We start from the raw sequence: 22,281 nt of genomic DNA, 5'->3' as shown, positions 1-22,281 counted from the left end.
TCTTAGCAAGAAGTAAAATAAATAAGGTATCTTATCTAAATATGTACGTAATGAAACAAAATATATTCTAGAACAAACATGCGCAGTTTTAGGTAGGATCATCGAAAATTCCAAATAATAATCTTTAATTCAAAGCACCGCATTTAACCATACCGTCTTATGGCGAGCTGAGATTAAATATGTTGTTTGTATTCTAAACACTTCTACTCAAGAGATCTCAAGGAGAAATTGAGAGTAAATTATTTTTCGACACTCCGTGCGCAAAGTACGTCTTCCCGCACGCTCGACAGAAAACGTGCGTTAAAAATCGCACTTTTCACACATCGTATCAAAAACTACGGTACGGCACATGTTCGGGAAAAAGTTTCTCGTCTCGTGTACCTTTCCACCCTCGCTTCGCTCGGGTGTAAACGCCACACGACACAAGAATATACTTTCCCGCACTTGTATCATAATGTACTATTAAAAAATTGAAGCAATCTTACATATGCCGAATAGTGAGGAATAATAATCGCGAAATAAAAAAGTTAATAATAATGTAACACCAAAGTTGAGGTTATGTTCATACGTTTACTATTCAAATCAAATTTTTCGATGAACTATTCGTCGAAGATAAGAATTAAATAAATAAGGTGTATATGTAAAAGATTATTTTTTGATTATTTGTAGATTATGAATCATGGAAAAAAAGAACAAATGTGCTTTTTTGTTTTAATTTTGCAACTGAGCTATTATTTTGACTACCTTAAAGAGAATTCTAGTCACAATTTGGGCGAAACTGATAAAAAATTGGATTGTTCAAATAACGTAACAATAGAATCTATATATTATGTTCATATAATCAATTTTTTCATCTTATATACCGGGTGTTCCAGACCATCCGTACAGCCATTTTAAAATCGAAAATTCGTGTTTTTGTGAAAAATGTTTCAGATGAAAGTTGTTTACGACAAAGGGGGCCATCTATCTGTATAATTAGTTTTGATCTTGAACATCGTTTTCAAGGTCATTTGAAGGTCGAATTTTTTTTTTTAAATGGGAACCCCTATTTTTGATATTTTACGTCCAAAACAGTATTTTAAAATTTTTTTTCATGACCTTGAGAAGGTCGATTTAAGGTCAAATGCTTGGAAAACTGCCTAGAAGCGTTTTTTTAATTTTTAAGATATCGAAAAATGACCTCTACAAAATTTGTTCAGAACAGAGTGGGCCACCCAATGCACCAAAAACCTTTGACCCTTAACCTCATTTTGAAAGTCATTTCAAGGTCGAAGTGTTTTTTGTAATGGAAACCCCTCTTTTTGACCCCGGATTCGCACATAGCGCGAAATCCGACGTTGGGATAAAGTATTATGTTGAGTTTCGCGCTATGTGCGAATCCGGGGTCAAAAAGAGGGGTTTCCATTACAAAAAACACTTCGACCTTGAAATGACCTTCAAAATGAGGTTAAAGGTCAAAGGTTTTTGGTGCATTGGGTGGCCCACTCTGTTCTGAACAAATTTTGTAGTGGTCATTTTTCGATATCTTAAAAATTAAAAAAACGCTTTTAGGCAGTTTTTCAAGCATTTGACCTTAAATCGACCTTCTCAAGGCCATGAAAAAAATTTTTAAAATACCGTTTTGGACGTAAAATTTCCCGCTCTTTCCGAATCCGGTGTCAAAAATAGGGGTTCCCATTTAAAAAAAACCATTCGACCTTCAAATGACCTTGAAAACGATGTTCAACGTCCAAACTAATTATACAGATAGATGGCCCCCTTTGTCGTAAACAACTTTCATCTGAAACATTTTTCACAAAAACACGAATTTTCGATTTTAAAATGGCTGTACGGATGGTCTGGAACACCCGGTACTATTATTCACGATTTAATCTGTGCAATAATTTTTTGTATTTTTTATTCGGAATGTTCATGACTTTGAATTATTTACAATAATTTTGTATAAAAATACTAAAACTAATCAAAAGATTTCAACTTTTGTGGCATAAAATATGTATTTGACTTTATTGCAGCAGTATTTTGACGTTATTATTTCAGGGAGCAGCGTAGCTTTCTGAATAGTAGAGAAAGTATCTAGTTGAAAATTTTCATATGGTAAATCACATGAATCATCGTAGAATATTTTCAACCAAAATTATTACCAAGATTATTATATACGATAATGAATCACACGATTAATTTCAAATCATTCTATCATTCACCCTATAATTAATAATATAATTTTGCCACTGAAATATTATTAGTTATATTAAAAATCAATAGATACTATGCTCATTGAAAGCTACCGTCCCCAAACTCAGCTAAAAAAGCTGACCATCAGCATAAGAAACATATTACGTCCGCACCGTAGGCCATACTCATCTCTTATAAATCTCAGTTGGACCACCTAGTTTTCATCAAAGTTAAAGAGCATACAAATGTTTGTTTACAGTCCATATATGACATCGTTTTTGTATTTTTTATAAATTTTTCCGTGTTGGAACAGTACTTTGTGCATGTTTTTAATTAGGTATTTATATAATAAACAATTAAACTTAAAGAAAACTTGACCTTAGAAATAATTAAAAACAAATTGAAAATACTTGTGTGGTTATATATTAGATGAACAACTTTTCAATAAGCTAAATTATTTTAATGAAAATAAGTTAAATGCAATAAAATTGTTGTTTGATGATGATCAAAAATAAGTAGGAAATACCAATAGCAGTATGTAAAAGTAATAGTAGCAATTATAAAAGTAACTAATGACAGTTGTTCGAGGGTACTTATTATTATTTTTATTGATAGATTTATTGCAAGAATAGGATGGATATCAATTTTTTAGTAGAACTATAACGTATTCCTGATGCTGTAAAAAATATAAATGTACTTACGATGTTTGTCCCAAAAGTATCCGACCTACGTTATCATCCGCGAAGAGACTCAGGCGATCTTTGGAGGATACAAACGTCAACAGCAACTCCTAACTTTCTCGTCAGTAGCCCGAGTTTATTGCTAAAAATGGCAGAATGAACAAACTGCGAAATTGCATAAAATATTGCTTTCATCTCGGTAAAAGTTGTGCGGAAACTATTGAAATGTTGCAAAAAAAAACAAAAATATTTGCGTGGAAGCTTCTATCCGAGCCTCGCCCGAAAAAAGTTGAAGCAACATTAAGTCAACGTTGATTGTTTTTTCGATTATAAGGGTGTTGTGTACCATGAATATGCTCCTACAGGCCAGATAATCAACAAAAAGTACTGCGTTGAAATTTTGAAAAGATTACGCAACTTTAGGAAACCAGTGACTGGCTTTGTCATTATGATAATGCTTCAGCGCACGTATCAAACCTTGTATAGCAGTATTTATTGAAACACAGTGTTGCGCAGCTCCGCCAGCCTCCATACAATCCTGACATAGCTTCCTGCGACTTTTGGCTGTTTCCTCGATTAAAAATTCTTAAGAAATATCGATTCAACGATAAAGAGACTGTTAAAACTAATGCGACGAATACACTAAAGGCGATTCCTAAGTCTGACTTTCATGAGTGCTTTACTAAGTGGAAACATCAATATGAGCGTCTTATTCAATCAAATGGCGGCTACTTTGAAAGATGCCACCTCCCCCCTTCCCGAATGACGAAGATTAAATCAAGCGCCGAGAAATCGAGGTAGGTCAGATACTTTTGGAACAGATCTCGTATAAAGAATGATAACGACATTGCACTTAGATCATTACATTACACCGCGGACTGTTGTGTTAATCGATGCGCGCGTGCGATATCGAACTCGAAATCAAGATCAAGTGATCATGCGTCGCGGCATCGACACTCTCATTTCTAAAGAACCCTTTATCTGACGATATTTGTCAATTGATCCCTTTGTTGTCAAATTTCAATCATAGCCTCTTCGAAACTCGAGACTTAAACCAAAGCAACACTACGAATATTGTTTACTTTAAAATAAGCGTATGAAAAAAGCGTGCGCCACATCAAGCTGAGTTACGATCTAGAATTAAATTCGACTATTTAAAATTGCCACGATCACTGCCTCCAAACTCGCAAAAATGCATACATCACTAAAAAAGATGGTAAATGTATTGTGGCAATCAGACTGGTTGAAAGGTTACCTTTCAAAGCTGATTGTCGACGACGGACATTGAGCGTCCGTCATCCCGTTGTTTCAGCCGAAAGTCGGCACCATCAAACAACGCAACACAAGCCACCAAAACACGGCACAATCTTTAGCGCGCGGTCGGAATCATCATAGACTTCGACTCGAGCCAATCAACGAAAGCAAGGAGCAGTTAAAACACGAATAATGAAACCTCATTGGCAGGAGGTCAAGAAGTTCACGCCTTAGACTTTCGTGCGAGGAAAGGGAAATTAAGATAAGAGAAACTTTTTTGATCGGACTCAGCTGGCGCGGCGATGCGTTTTAATCAATCTAGATCCGGCACTTGAATAGGCAAGTCTCATCTCGTTGAGCACGCGAAAGACCAAAAAAAGCACGTCAAAGTTGGAGCAATGGTAAGTCAATGTTGATTGTTTTTTTCGATTGTGAAGGTGTTGTACATCACGAATATGCACCAACAGGTCAGATAATCAATAAACAATACTACGTTCAAATTTTGAAACGTTTGCGTGATGCAGTAAGAAGAAAACGGCCGCACTTTTAGGAAAGTGGTGACTGGCTTCTCTATCACGGTAATGCGCCAGCGCATTCATCCAATCTTGTGCAGCAGTTTTTGAGCAAACACAATATAGCATTGCTTCGACAACTTCCATATAGTCCCGATATAGACCCTTGTGACTTTTGGCTGTTTTCAAAACTAAAAAAACCACTCAAAGGACACCGATTCGATGACAAAACAACGGTTGAAAACAATGCGACGAGTGTACTTAAGACTATCCCTAAAAGTGAGTTCCAGGACTGTTTTGAAAAGTGGAAACATCGATGGAACCGTGTTATTCATTCAAGTGGAGATTACTTTGAAGGATGCCACCCACCAGATGATAAAAAATAACGCTAGCATGAAAATATAAAGGTAGGACCGATACTTTCCGGACAGACCTCGTATTAATAATTGCCTGAAAAATGTATATTAAAATATGTAAATTATCCCCTCGCAATTATCTATCGAAAATAATTGGAATATCTGTCTAGTATATCGTGAAAAGTGATAACAATTAAAATTCTGCTTGATATACATATTCATATGCCGCATTAGCCACGCCCACTTACATCTATGCCTATGGTAAATAAAAAAAGATATCTTGATAGATAGAAAAAGACGGCGCATCACGCTCAACTTGCTTAATAGACAGAGACAAGCTTATATCTTGATTCATGCGATAGAGAGAGATAATGTTAAGCACAAAAATCATCGAAATCAAAATAATATTGCAACGACGGAAATTCATGACTAGGAGATAAAGGGAGAGGAAGAATTAGCCGAAGTTTACCGATGGCTTTAACCGAGTACAGATGTATAGTTCTGTTTCTTTGAATTACTTCGCAGATTTTTGCCGTGAATTTCCCAGAATCGAAGTGCCTGCGTTTAGAAGCACCACCATAGCTCGCTTGTACTCCCCGCGTCTGATTGGGAATTTTATAAATATCACGTTGCTATATACTGGAGGCACTAAGCTGGCGATAAGAATTTTAATTTGAATAAATGTGTCAACTTTACTCCAGTCTAAACGTGAGTACTGTACGATTTATTATTAACCAGCAATTTTATGCCTATTCATTTCACTACACCGTAGTTTGCGTAAGTGCACCGCGCATCAGCGAAATTAGGAGTTAGATAACTAGTGCAAAGAAGAGTACGTAATAGCGCGTCCGCGTCTGAAATTCATTGTGCGTGTGCCTAATCAAAAGGCTATTTCTGTTTTCATTAGTTTTATGCAATGAGCCTAAACAACTCAGACCATCATTTTCACTTAACATCGGATTTTGTTATTTCATTTTACACAATACAATTACCCAGGTTGTTATTTAATAAATTGGCTCAATCATACATAACTCCAATTACTTTATCTATTTCAATAAACTGCTTCCTCTATCTATCCGACTTTAAACGTTAGTTCAAGATCCCACAGATAATTAAGGGAATTGGTAAATATACTAAGATGAATCTACTCCAACTGTTTGCTACCATGGTAAGCCACGGCCAAGCCTCGAATGGAGCTAAGCCACGGATAAATATTGCGGGTAAAGACATTCCTACGTTCATTAATTCACGGATAATTTTTCGTAAGCCTAACATAGCCAATCAAGTAAAAAGCCAAAATATTAAATTGCCTTATAAAGCGTTTCACTTATAGCTTTAGCTAAAAACTCTTGGAGTCAATCATTATTCAGGGTGGCACTCCCCTGAAATATTAATTATTCCTAATTAATAATTAGAAGTGCCTGGCGAGCAACACTTCGATAGACTCATTACCGTGGTTAGGCAATAAATTCGGTTCAAGACTCACATACTAAGTTATTTAAGTGAGCGTGATGGTACCACTCTAGTAATCATCTTAACCATTGTAATTTGTTATTTGTTATCCCGCCAAATACCGTGGCGATTGTTAGTCGGCAAGACACCACGTTACAAAGCTTACGTGGAACTTAATTTTGGCTCAAGTGTATTCTTAATTTGAATATTGATCAATTTTGATTTAATTTATTATGGAAACTTATTCAATCAGTGCAACTCATCAAGCAAGCAAGAGATTAACAGATAAGTCATAGTTATCCTTCCAGAGAGATATTCCAGATACATGAGTGATTTTACATTTATTGAATCAAGTAACAAAGTATGTAATCAACCATAGAAAATATCAATCAGTAATTCATTATACTAAACTTAAATATTTTTCAAGCAATGTAGACAACTATACGCCAATAGATAGCAATCTTCAATTCATATATTTTCTTAAGTAGTTGAATTTGTAGTTTAGATAATTGATACTTATTACAGAATTTGAATATAGTATAATATGAAATATATTTAAAACTTCAATGATTGTTAATTTTAATAATTTATACATATAATTTACATGTATTGCCAGTTTGTCATTTGCTAGATACTATCAACAAATATAGACGCTTATAGAAGAGTATTGCTTATGGGGGGTCAGTTCAGGAGCTGACTAACAGACCCTTTAGTTCTGTTAGTCAGCTACCAGTTGGCGCCACCGTCGCTGCTATAGTGCGTCACAGGTTGGCCCAATACTTTGAATACCAATGTTACGTTTTACGACGCATCCTTTTTGTAACAACTGCACACTCGTGAAATTCAAAGCTTCTAAAACTATTCGCACGTCAGCAGAAAGCTGACGAAACGCGAGGTAAATGACACTCCGAAATAAAGTTGTTACACCTTGCGACACATCCTCTTTTGTAACAAATGCATATTCAGGAAATTCAAAACTGCTAAAATATTCACACGTCAGCAGAAAGCTGACAAAACGCAAAACAAATAGCACTCCGAAATAAAGCCACCGAGCACAAGAATGTATATTCAGCAAAAACAAAATGTCACAATTCAATACTGACCTGAAAATTAACATATAAAAAGCAATGAACATCATTACGAGTCAGTTGATCAGTAGTCAGTCAGTCAATAAGTACCTGTAAGACTCAACTCCGTACACACTGGTCCGACAATTGGTGATCATTTTACTTAATAAACTCACGACTGTTACAAAGTAATATCGTGCAAGTATTATTCAACAACCTATCCTATTCAATTCAACAAGCAGTTAGAGCCTGCTACACTCATACAATCCAACAAGCAGTTAGAGCCTGCTACATTTTATCAACAATTAAGCATAAACACAAATTTATCAACAATTCAGCATAAACACAAACGAAGAATCTGTCTACACAAAATACTCATTACCAAAAAACTCTGACGAACCTATTAACCAACAACAGAACATCGAAAATTCAAAAAAAGACATTAGAAAAACAAACAAAACACAATACATAAACGAAAAGGAGAGTGAAAGAAACACTCAGCAAATTCAAAGACAAATTCAAGAAAACCAACGTATCACAAGTCCAGCAACAAACCCAATAAACATGGCAAATTCACACCCAATCAAATTATCACTTAAAGAATTGGTAAATTATGTTCCGGACTTAGATGGCAAAAATATGCCACCCGCAAAGTACATCAGAAGATTACGACGAGTAAAAAATTTAGTAGAAGACCAAGATGAACATAATGTAGTAGAACTATTGAAAGTGAGAATGAAGGGAGAGGCAGAAGAAGCTTTAGGAAACAGCTGTGTAGAAACAATAGACGAATTAATTACAGCAATACGAAGTCTATACCCAATTCAAGAAGACATACACGAACTGCGTGCTAGGATACGCAAAATAACACAAGGAACTACAGAATCAATTATCCAATACACAAATAGATTATGTCAATTGGTATTAGAAATAAAAGAAATATATAAAATACAAGAAACAAATGAAATAGCCAGGAAGAATTTCTACGAAGAATTAGATGCGGACGCAGCAAAATGTTTCAAAAAAGGAATGCGAACGGAAATAAAATACGAACTGGGTAATGAGACAACATTACAAGAAATGTCCAAAAAAGCCATAGAAATTGAAAATGACATAAATATTAGAAAAACAACAGATAGTATAACAATTAATAACACATATGCAGAATACAATGATTATTATAGACCTGAATTACCAAAAAAAATTATGATATGTCAAATTTGCCATGACCCCCAACACGAAGCACTATTTTGCCATTCTGCAGCATGCGTCTATTGTAAGGGATCAGATCACTTTTCTAATAATTGTAAAAATTCATTAGACAAAATCAATTTGATATGCAAATACTGCAGCCAAAAAGGACACTCAATAAGCGCTTGCCCACTGAATAAACGAAGAAATATCCATTGCCAATACTGTCAAGAATTAGGACATGAGGTAGGTCAATGCCCCTACATTGCCGACTACATAAAATGCTGGAAATGTGGAGAAACAGGACATGAAGCCATTAAGTGTAAAAATAAGATCACACAAAAGGTAAATAAATGCGATATTTGTGACGAAGGAAGTCATTCAACGCAAGAATGCCCTGAGGTCTTTTGTAAAAAATGCAATAAAAAAGGTCACTCTATCAAATTTTGCACAACAGGTAAAAATAGATCACCTTATAGAATATGCACCCTATGCCAAGAACAGGGACACGAAGAACAAGATTGTGAAGAAGCGCGAATATATTTCACAGAACAAAGAAATAAATCAAGTTACAAATGCCAATTATGTGATCAATTAGGTCACGCAGCAATCGAAAATTGTCGAATTATTATCGAAAATTGAATGCAAAAACTATTCCAGATCCATATCTTATACCCAATATATTGGAAATTTTCGACTGCATAGGAAAAAACAAAGTTTTTACCACTATCGATATGGTTTCCGGATTTCATCAACTAAAAATGAAAGAGTCAGATATACATAAAACGGCATTTAGTATCCCTGGCATGGGACGTTTTGAATTCAAAGTATTACCTTTCGGACTAATAAATTCACCTAAAGTCTTCCAAAGAGCACTAACAAAAGTACTCGGAGACCTATTGGAAAAAGGGTTCTGCTACCTATACATCGATGATATAATTATCGTTGCAAATACGGTTGAAGAACATAATGAAAGATTCAAACTCATAGCAGAAAAATTAAGAATAGCAGGATTAAAAATTGAAACGAGTAAATGCAAATTTTTCCAAAAGGAAGTAGAATTCTTAGGCCACATTATAAGTGAAGAAGGTATCAAAACAGACCCAAAGAAAATAGAAGCAATAAAGAAATTTCCTATCCCGAAAACTATCAAAAATATCAGAGAATTTTTAGGCCTAACAAGCTATTATAGACGCTTTATTGGACACTTTTCACAAATAGCAAAACCAATCATAGATTTACTACAAAAAGAACAACCATTTATTTGGACTGAAGAAAGACAAGAAGCTTTTGAAAAATTAAAAAACGCCCTATGCACAACTCCAGTTCTTCAATACCCAGATATGGAAAAACCATTCATCATTACAACAGACGCTTCAAACTACGCGCTGGGTTGTGTACTCTCTCAAGGAGAGATCGGTGACGACAAACCAATAGCATTCGCATCAAGAATCTTAAAATCAGCAGAGAAAAAATACCATACATACGAAAAAGAAGCACTTGGCATAGTATTCGCAATAAAAACATTTAAGAATTACATATATGGAAACAAATTTACCGTCGTTAGTGATCATAAACCATTGTTATCCTTTAAATCAGCAGACAACAATTCAAGAGTACAAAAATGGAGACTAAAACTAGCAGATTATGATTATGACATTATCTACAAACCTGGCAAAATAAATACAAATGCCGATGCACTCTCACGAAATCCGATAGAAAATATAAAAATAAACGCAGTTACCAGAGCACAAAAAGCAAAACAAGAATCAAAAGAAATAGTAACAAATGAACAAGAAAAACAAGAGGAACAAATCAAAATAATAAGAAAACAAGACAAAGAAAAAAGAAATAGAAATAAAAATATTACACAAACACGAGTACATATAGATGACGAAAATACAACACGGAAACAACATAACATAAGATTTACGAAAAAATCCATCGAATCAAGAAAAGACAACATCATACATTTTATCGATTACAAACATCAATCATTAGATAACACAACAGAAAGTCTAATGAAAATCAAACATATACAACCAGACAAAAATCTACAGCCCCAAGAAATTGAAATAATACAGTCAAGAACAAAAAACATCTTCATAGCCTGTCTTGACACAAGACAGTCGGCTATGAGAATAAAGGAAAATCTCAAAAGTCTCTTCAAATTATTAAGAACATTAATAATTCGCAAGAGAATAAAGACATTCAGCATCACAAAAGACCTACAATTAAAAAACATACACTGGACTGAAATAGAAAACATTCTAGCGACAACATTCGAAAACTCTAAAACTAAAATTATCATTTGCCTAAATTACATCGACTACGTAAAACTCACAGACCGAGACAATATATTCGACCAATATCACTCAAGCGCACTAGGAGGACATTCGGGAATCAACAGAACATGGAATAGAATAAAGAACAAATACTATTGGGAAAATCTGAAAACTGATATAGAGAACCGTATTAAAAATTGTGAAATTTGTCAAAGAAACAAACTAAAAAGAATAAAAACTAGACAACCAATGATAATAACGGATACTCCCATGAAAACATTCGACAAAATCGCAATGGACATAGTAGGACCTCTAAACGTTACTAATAATCAAAATAAATACATTCTTTCTATCCAAGACCTCCTCTCAAAATTCATAATAGTTGTTCCACTCAGTGATCAAACGGCAGAAACAATTGCAGATGCCCTAATTAAAAGATTTATATGTATTTTCAGTTCACCAAAAGTAGTCCTCACCGACAGAGGAGCAAACTTTACAAGTAAAATTTTAAAAGCCATTGCTCGTAGATTTAAATTTGCAAAAATAGAAACCACCGCATTTTCACCACAATCAAACGGCTCCCTAGAAAGAGCACATCACCCCCTTTGTGAATATTTAAAAAATTTTTCTAGTAAAAAAATTGAATGGGATAATTTATTAGAATTAGCCCAATTTCATTACAATACAAGCATTCACAACGCACATAGATTTACTCCGCATGAACTGGTCTTCGCTTATCCACCACGATTACCATCTAGTGAACCATTAAAAACTTCAGAACAATTGCCAACATTTAATAATTATCTATCCACACTTATACAAAACATGCAGGATATTGCATGCTTAGCGCGGGAAAACCTCATAATAGCTAAAGAAAGATCAAAAAAATATTATGATCGCCACATAAACCCTTGCAATTTCAAAATAGGAGATCAAGTGTGGCTCATTAAAGAACCTAAACCGGGAAAATTAGAAAAGAATCAAAACCTGGGTCCTTTTGAAATATTAAATATCACAGACAAACATAATGTAACAATAAATAAGGGTGGAAAACCGAATACAGTTCATGCAAATAAATTAATATTACACAAAAGTATATAAAATGATAAACCTTCCTCTGTTTTAGGACAAACAAATCATGTATTCAAAAATAACGTTATTCATTACATTTTTTCAAATTACTTATGCATACATTGGATATCACTGCGGCACCACAAACACAAACATCACAACATTCTCTCTACTGGACGCTGACGAATGCGACTTTAAAACCGAAACAATAAACTCAACAATAGCAAATATAGAACTTATCCAAGCAGCCGAATTTAGAAATATTCCAGTACATCAATGCAAAATTGAAATCCATCGGACAGTATACCAATGCGGACTATTCGGACGCCTCGAACCTGAACAAAATGGAGAACAGGAATACTTGTATGAATTGAGCCATGAACAATGCCAAACTATCCACGAAACGAGAATTTTTAAGTATGACAATTTTCATACGATTGCTGATTTAAAAATAAACGCCACAACAACCAAAGGCATAGACTTCGCTGGCGATGCAGGAAGCTGCAGCGGCGTAGCCTACGCAGACAGGTTCGGATCATGGAGTAAGGTACTTGTTCAAGGCACAATTAAAATCACATTAATACAAGCCTATGCGAAAATTAGTCTGAATAATGATAAATTACATTTAAGCTCAGGAACGATATGTAAATTTTCAGACACAACTTGCGTAGACTCTGACGGGGGTTATACATTTTGGGACATTTTACCTCAGGAAGAAAGTTTTACTAACACTTACGATATTTTATATAAAGGTCCAGTAACAAAATACTTTAACACACACAATGACGACATAATATACATGGTAAACACTAGCGACACGACCTTTGCTTTAACAGCTAAAGACAAAATATTGAAATGCTACAGAGAGTTTACTAGAACAGAACACCCAAAACTCTTTATCGCGGAAGAAAATAATAACTTCAACAGATACAAATTCGATAAAGATACGGTTACTAGCAAAAGCAAGGTTAACATCGATTTATTCACATACGTAAATTCTAAATTTGTATATGTCGAAAAGCATTTGGGCAGACAACTGAACGATCTTTACAGAAAAATCATTACAGATAGGTGTGAAGTAGAGAGGAAAATATTACAAAACTCCCTATCCCTTGCAACCCTCTCCCCTGACGAATTTGCATACAATATCATGAAAAGACCTGGATACATTGCCAGGATCGCAGGAGAAGCAGTTCATATCATAAAATGCATCCCTACTGTAGTGAAGGCACAGCACCTTAGCGAATGCTACAGCGAATTACCAGTAATTTCAGGCAATGAAACCTGGTTTCTTACTCCAAAAACGCATATCCTCAAAAGAAGAGGTATTCCAATGAACTGCAACTCCATCATACCTACATACTACAAAGTAAATAACAAATGGATAAAACTAACACCGAAACCAACGGAAACAATATCACCACAAACACTCAAACCAAACACAAACATAAATTGGAAATTTGAATCCATAGAGTCATTAGCAACTAGCGGCATATACTCACAACAAGAATTAGATCAACTACAACAACAAATAATGTTCCCCATGGAAAAAGCATCTCTGCTAAATATTATAGCTAAAGAGATATCAGGAGAAGGAACAACAGGGAATATTTTTACAGAAAATACACTTGCAAAATTGGCAGAAAGCACATGGAATCACATGTTCAACAAGCTAGTCATGTGCGGATCAATCTCATCAGTAATCATCATGATATTAATAATACTGCAAATAACAAAATTGACAATTGACACCATCATCAGAGGATATACGCTGCACATGGTTTATGGCTGGTCTATGAACCTACTATGGGCCTTCTTTAGCTCAATAACCCACCTGTTAGTGACACTAGGACGACAAAACCACAACAGTATGACAAAAATTAATAAACTAAATGCAGAAATTGAACTAGACACAATACACACAAACCTGAACGACACAGACGTCAAGATACAAATCTACCCTGATACCCACTGTCCTATTCCTCAACAAAACTTACCTCTCGAAACAACAATAATCAAATACAAACATGACCTATTTTCAACAAAAATCTAATTGTCATGTCGTTCAGTACCCCAAATGCTTTACGTCATGGCCACATTTTAAGCGGGGAGGGAAGCGAGATATTCGCTCTAGGATATTAGGCTGAGATGACAAAGGAATTGAAATAAAAAACAAAGATTTGTTCTTTTTAAAAACAGAAAAAAATATATATTTATTTTTACAAAATTACAAGCATATTCGCAAATATAATCACACTCAGATACAATTGCAATTATACCGGTGGTCCACACTTGGACCTACAATCACATTATAAAAATCACTAAACACTTCTACGCATACCCTACGGAAACCATTGCAATAAACTAACAAACCATAAAAAAATAAGTCACGAAGACCCCAAGTATCTTCGTTTGGCCCATACTCCCCCAGGAAGAAGGCCGTGCGCGTCACTCGGTCGCAATGCCGTAGAGTCCGCACCAATTGCCATCTCTGAAACTAACAAAGCAAACAGGAAACAAATTAATCCATATATATAAAAATACCAATATACATTGCAAAATACTTACATCTATCCTCACATACTTCCGGGTTCCGGGTTTCGGCCCGGCAGGAAGGGGCAAGCCCTCTCGTCTGGCTTTCTTCACAGCACGTGAATGCTGCCAATCCGCAAACTAAAAAAAAAATACTTACACAGACCATGACATAACGTTTCCTTGGGAACCCGAACATCGTAAACTGAAAAACTTGAACTGTACAAAGTCGAGCAACTGCACTCCTTATATACTAAATAAAATGTACATACCACAAAATCTCTGTATAAACCGCAAACTAGTAGCTTTGAATTTCAGAAGTATTTTTATGCAAAACATTGCAATCATATTGCAATGTCTTAGGCCCTGGGGTGTTACGTTTTACGACGCATCCTTTTTGTAACAACTGCACACTCGTGAAATTCAAAGCTTCTAAAACTATTCGCACGTCAGCAGAAAGCTGACGAAACGCGAGGTAAATGACACTCCGAAATAAAGTTGTTACACCTTGCGACACATCCTCTTTTGTAACAAATGCATATTCAGGAAATTCAAAACTGCTAAAATATTCACACGTCAGCAGAAAGCTGACAAAACGCAAAACAAATAGCACTCCGAAATAAAGCCACCGAGCACAAGAATGTATATTCAGCAAAAACAAAATGTCACAATTCAATACTGACCTGAAAATTAACATATAAAAAGCAATGAACATCATTACGAGTCAGTTGATCAGTAGTCAGTCAGTCAATAAGTACCTGTAAGACTCAACTCCGTACACACTGGTCCGACAATTGGTGATCATTTTACTTAATAAACTCACGACTGTTACAAAGTAATATCGTGCAAGTATTATTCAACAACCTATCCTATTCAATTCAACAAGCAGTTAGAGCCTGCTACACTCATACAATCCAACAAGCAGTTAGAGCCTGCTACATTTTATCAACAATTAAAAGCTACAATTATCAAGGTAGTACAATCATCAGACATACATTTCTACATATATTTATTATAAGTGAGACATATCCGACCACTAGTCAACATATTGGAACGTCTCATTCATTAGCTATTCGCAGTTGATGCACGAGACGTAACACCAAAGTATACACCTCGGTTCACGCTGACTAACAAGCCTGACTAACATCAGCAGATAGTAAGCAAGTTCGGTTCCAATAGTCGGATTTTTATGATTCAAAAACGAGAATGATTGTGTTTCTATATAGAGTCGATTGCTTCATACTCTATTCACCAAAAATGATCAATTTTATGAATCAATTATTTGTCAACTTCTTAATTGACCTTTCTCGAGCACAGGTAAAAAGGGCGGAACCCGGACGCAGCGGGGTGCCCGCCGCTTGCCCAGACACTCCGAGATAATCCTCTTACCTGCTTCCGGAAAGGTTGAACTATTGAGCTACGGATAAACAATTTTTTAGTTAACAATTATTTTTCAATTAAAAAAACCAAAAAAAAAATCTCAAGCAGAACACATTTATTCTCGTTTTCGAACCAAAAAAATCCGACTATTTTAACCAAACGCAGTCATTATGAGAAGATGCCATTCATCGCCTTTTCAATTGATAAGATTAATTTTTTTCATACTAGCGCTGTTGATCTGAATGACTTAGCGATAAATATACGATTTTTTTAAGAGGTGAAAACTGAATAATCGAAACTATCTATTCCAAAAGTGGAATTAATAAGATTCGAAGGGTTTTGTTAAAAGTTTTATGTCGTGTTTTATTCAATTTTTTTACAGTGTTACATTTCTTAATGTATGGTACTTTATTTAAAAAAAATATTTTTCGACGCCATTTCAACGAATAAGATCTTTTTAATCGTTTTTCATGCTGGCTTTTGCTTCCTTGGGCCTTGGGAAAGGAAGCTTTGTTTTCGCTTTTTTCTAAAAAATTTGCTTTTTCGCTGTAATTTTTTTGTTTTTAACATTTTTTACTTTAATCTTTTTGTTTTTGTTAGATCTAAACCTTCTGCATATCTTGATTTAATTTTTTTTGAGTATATTTTCAAACGGGCTGCCCTATTCCAGCGCCAGCCAGCCGAGCACCCTAGCCTTCTCTCGCTCGCTCTCGCGTGGTTTTTCCCAGTTTTTGGCGCCTCACTCCCAGCTCTATCTCTCGCTCGATTTTATTGCACTTGTTATAAGCCAACAACGCTGGCTTTACATCTCTGAACATGAAAATAATATCCCACTCTTTGCTTTTTGAGTTTTCTACCAAGACCAGATTTTCAGTAGTCGCTTGTTCGTTTTTGAAGAAGCAACTATTTTTCCAGAAATCTAAGCGTGTGATTTTTGTAAGTTTCGATTTCTACTCGTTGAGATACGCGTTTATCATAAAATAAAATGTCTAGAAGTGTTTGTGCTTTTCTAAGGTGTTCCAATTCAAAAAGTAAATGTCCTGACTTATCTTACCACCGGTTTCCAAAGGAAGAAGATATGTAAGTATAATTTTTGAATATTTTTTTATTGAATTTCTTGTTTTTCCAATTTACAATTGTACCCAATGATTTGAATATGGATAATTCGAAAATGTCTATTTCAAAATAAAAATTATAAGATACTTGGGATTTTTCATAGTTTTTTTCTGTTTGCTGATTAAATTTGTTTAAATAAAAGAAACCATTCTTGGCAGTTTTCTCTTCTAATAATGATTTTAATGTCTTTTTAGTGCTGAGGAGTGGATAAATCGTTCGGGAAATGAAAGTTTGAGGGATCTTAACCGAGATAAGCTACACTGCAAAATTGTTTGCTTCAAACATTTTGTTAACTCTGACATCCTGTACATTGGTAAACAAGGTAAGAAAATTTTGAAACCTACATCTGTTCCAAAATATTATGATGAGAATGAGAATGATCGTGTTGTTTCTTCGTATGATAGTCCTATTGATGCCCCTTCTAATTTTGATAAATATTTAACAGATCCTAATTTACCTGATCTCGTTCCAATTTCAACTGAAATTCCTATGGTTAGTTTAAATACTAATCTTCATACTGTCCCGCGTAAAGAGCATGCTGATGTAGTAGAAAAATTATTAAAGCGAAATGCACAATTGCTATCCGAAAATAAAAAATTAAAATCTACAGTAAAATCGCAATTAAATATTATTGAAAAATTACAACACAGATTAGTTAATGTTAAAGATGCTGAAAACCTTAAACAAAAATTAGATTCTTTACATCAAAATATTCAGAATTTTTTTAACATGCAAGTTCTTCATAACAAAAAGTCCCCGTGGACTAATGCTGAGAAGCAGTTTGCTATTAGACTTTTTTATAAATCGCCAAAAGCTTATTGTTTTTTACGAGATGAAGTGCATTCCGCTTTACCTTGCGTATCTAAGATAAGGGCATGGGTGAATGAATTAGATTTACAACCGGATTCGTGTGATAATTTAACTGATATTTTGAAAGTTAAATCGCATGGTATGACTGTGAAAGAACGTCAATGTGTGCTTATGTGGGATGAGATGAGTATTAAAAAATGGTTAGAATATAATGTAAAAAAAGATTGTGTAGAAGGTTTGCAGGATTTTGGTGATGGGATACGCAATACGAATGTAGCGACGCATGCTCTGGTATTTATGGTAAGGGGTAGACAGCATGACTGGCGACAGCCGATTGCTTATTATCTTTCTCACAATCAGGTTCCTGGGGGAAGTTTACAGTCAATTATTAAGCATGTTTTGAACATGGTGGAGGATATGGGGTTTATTGTTAAATCAATGGTATGTGATCTCGGTACTCCGAATCAATCGGCTGTAAAGTTATTAGGAATTTCAGATAAAACCCCCTATTTACTTTTTAAATCTAGAAAAATATTTTTCAATTGGGACGGTCCTCACTTGTTAAAATGTACTCGTAATATGGTTTTAAATGGGAATATTACAGGTTTTGGTGATATCCCGATTTCATGGGGTCCTGTTAGAGAACTTTATGAACTTGAAAAAAATAGGCCGGTTAAATCAGCTCCCAACCTCACATTTAAACATGTATATCCAAACGCGTTTGATAAATTGAATGTTTCTTTAGCTGCTAAAGTTTTCAGCAATACGGTTTCTAGTGCATTAAAAAACGGTATGGAGCATAATGCATTAACTCACCCTCATTGCAAAGGTTTTTCAATTTTCTCAAAAAAAATGAATGATCTGTTTGATTCTTTGAATAGTAGAACTCTTAAAGATCCGAATCCTCTTCGTCGTCCTTTATCAGATAATAATCCACAAGTAGAACAGTGCTTGAGGGATTCTCTTGAATTTGTAAATTCTTGGAAGTACCGCGATCCAAAAATTCCGCCGCCTTGCATAAACGGTTTCATTTTAACGATTAATAGCATGTTGCTTCAGTATGAAGAGTTCAAAGGTGAAGGTGGCGCATACTTAATTACTTCGCGATTGAATCAAGATCCTCTAGAAAATCTTTTTGCATGTTTGAGAAATAGGGGTGGTTGCAATTCAAATCCTACGGCAATGCAATTCCGACGCAGTTTGCAGTATTGTATAGTAGCAAATTTGTGTAAATCAAAAAATTCAAATACAAATTGTTTAGAAGATCACACAGTAGCGTTATTGAGCATGGATAAAAAAAATGTCGAAATTGTAGCCGTAGATAGTCTGCCGATCGGAAACGAAGTTGATGAAGATGTAGATTTATATCAGATTCAACTAGCGCAACCGCGTCGGAAAGCAGGGCCAAAGTCAATCAGAAATTCAAACGATATTTCTGAAGTTATTAACTATTCGAAAGTTCCTATGACTCGTTCAACCATGAAATATGTTGCCGGGTATTGTGCATATAAATGTTTTAAAAAATCTAACTGCGAGGATTGTAAAAATAAATTTATTCGAGGTAATCAAACACTAGAGTCATCGGATGACTATTTAATATTTTGCAAAGCTTACAAAGTTTCGAGTGGTGTAGAACTTGGAAATTTATGCGTACCTTCAGATGAATTTCTTGATGTCATGTTTACAGCTTATAAAATATTTATAGAAAATTTCGAATTAAATATACATATAAATAATATTAAAGAATTTTTTAAAACTAAAATAACCTCTACAATAATTGAAAAACATGGTAGTTTTTGGTTGACTGATGGACCTTGCAAATTACATTGTGCCGATTTGATTGACTTTTTTACGAAAGTTCATATTTATTATAAATTGAAATGGATTAATCAAATGTTCAGTGACAAAGGTAACAAAGACAATGACGAATCAACTAACAAACCGACAATCGACGTGAACAACTGTAATGACAATCTAACTACTAAAACTAAAAAATGTGGCAAGAAGCGCCCATTAGATGATGATAATCCCGGTAAACCAAACAAAAAGTCCCGTGTATGGGCAAACGAATGAGAACTTTCGTAAAAAAATCAATTATTTTTGCACTCTACGTGTGTTTGTGTGTGTGGACGCGTGTGTGTATGAACATAGATATATTATGTGAGTTTACGTGAAAATATGATATGTTTTGTAGCTTGGCATGTTGTTTACTCTGGAAATAATATTTTTTGTATAATATAATTGCATGACTGCACGATTGCATAAAGTAAAGTAGTGTATATATTATGTTTGCATCAAGCTGTAGTATAAATATTTGCTGCATGGAATAATACTTAATTATTTATTGCTTAGTGGTTATTGGATTATTGGATCAATTGTAGTGTAAATAATGCATGAAACAGCATTCAGTACAATATATATTAGCTGAGAGTAGGCATTTAATTAGTCCTAGTTGTGTAATTTAATTTGTTACTCATAATATAGAATCCAAATATTGATGTATTTATTCCTATGCAAATAAAATATCTTAAACAGATCTAATTATTGTTTTTCTTTTGATGAGAAATATCCTTCATATGACTTGATCATTTAATTCTGTAAAACTATGAACAAAAGGCTTCGAATCTTATTCATGTTATATTTAAAAATTGACATTTTCCATTTATTCTATTAAAAATTACTGAAGAAAATCATGTATATGTAAGAATATCATACAGATTAAGAGCGCTAAAAAGATTTGAAGGTTTTTTTTTCTTGTAAAACAATTTGTTTGATCAAAAAAATAATCAAGACATGGATTCTGATGTATTATTGTATTGTAAATTTGAATTCGATGTCTAAATATTGCTATTAATGTTTCTATTTCAACGATGTCGAAAAAACGTATTGCTTTTCATATGTGAGAAACGAAAAAAATTGTCACTTCTATTCGGCGTTACAACAACAAAAAAAAAAAAAAAAAAAGGAAAAATGTAGGCAATAATTAGACATTGAATTCATATTCACGTCACAAAAAAATATCAGAATCCTTGTCTTAATCATTTTTTTGATCGAATAAATCGTTTCACGGGGAAAAAAAACCTTTAAAAATTCTCTATCGCATGATCCATTTGCGATGACCATTCTATGAATTACTGGTACCTGTATGAGTAGTCTATCAATATTCACTTAAAACACTGTTTCTGACGTAAATTAATTCGCGTAATCCATATGTTTTATAATTCTCCCGTTAGTAATCAACGCAATCCAGAGTCATGAATTATGTTATTTCAATTTTATGAACTAAGCAAATTTTTAAATTTGTATCAAGTTTTGCTGAAGTGGTCGTATTTCCACAATTCAAAATCGAGTAAAAATGTTTTCCAAAGTAAATATAGTTTTTAACAATGAATCGTTAACAATTTGTTAGTTGCAAGATTTTGTTGTTGTTATTCTTGTAGCTTGACCTTTTTAGCAGCAGGTAAGAGAATTAACTGAGAGTGGCGGCCCGAGCGCCGGACTCCCTGCTGTGCGGGACCCTACCTGTGGTCATCTTTTTATTACCTACGCTGCAAAAAGGTCAATCAAGCGGTATGATAAAAATAGATATTTTGAATCAATCATTTCGGTTAACTTTGATTCAAATTATGTACTTCTGGGTGAGAAGAGAATAAATCTCGTTTTTGAATTTTGAAAATCGGCCGTTATTAACCAAAGTTTATCCGAGTTTGGTTGGTCGGCACAGCGAGAAAACTCAAAATCGAGCCGGAGGCCCGTTTTTTCGCTGCAACTCTCGGCGCTCCCTCCCCCATTTTCCTTCGACTACTTTCTCTTTTTGCTTCCTTCGTCAGAAAATCATCTTTTGGGAACATGAGCGCGCCATCCCACGGCTAATGCGGAACTATGAGTCCTTATACATAGGACTGCTCTTCTATAAGCGTCTATATTCGTTGATACTATCTAATTAAATATAATAATTTATAATATCTCACCTTTTCTTAATTTTGTTTACGTTTTATCCGATACTTTTTCCACACTCGTATTTATTATTTCACTTCATTACGATGGGACCAAAGGAAAATATTAAGAATTAACATCCATAAAAATAAATCACTCAGTTAAAAAAAGATGCTTACCGGCTTTATTAAGATAAAGTAAATAAGATCGTGTTCAGTTTTCGGATTCGATGGACTACCTCGAAAAAAACAGCTCTTTTTCCAGATTAAGCAGTTGACTTCAGGGTATACATTCACAGCTCTTTTCCATTCCACTAGTTCTGCCCATCTTGTCTCAATATGGTATATATTTGAAATTGCAAACAAATGATTTATAAATTGATTGAATATAGTGCATGTATAAATAGCGAAAGCTGTGCATATACTCTATTCAATTAATTTATAAATCATTTACTTGAATTTTAAAAT

General features: G+C 34.4%; 1 protein-coding gene across 2 annotated transcripts in view; it reads right to left on the bottom strand.

The window, feature by feature from the left end:
• Positions 1 to 22,281, bottom strand: part of LOC131675572 (cytochrome c oxidase assembly protein COX15 homolog) — a 187,647-nt gene that overhangs the window by 143,233 nt on the left and 22,133 nt on the right. The gene's annotated exons all lie outside the window — the stretch shown is intronic.

This window comes from Phymastichus coffea, unplaced genomic scaffold (genome assembly GCF_024137745.1).
Source record: "Phymastichus coffea isolate CEN01 unplaced genomic scaffold, Cenicafe_Pcof_1.1 PCOF00026, whole genome shotgun sequence".
Classification (NCBI taxonomy): domain Eukaryota; kingdom Metazoa; phylum Arthropoda; class Insecta; order Hymenoptera; family Eulophidae; genus Phymastichus; species Phymastichus coffea.
Note: the sequence above shows the minus strand (reverse complement) of the source record. Positions and strands in the feature narration are given on the sequence as shown.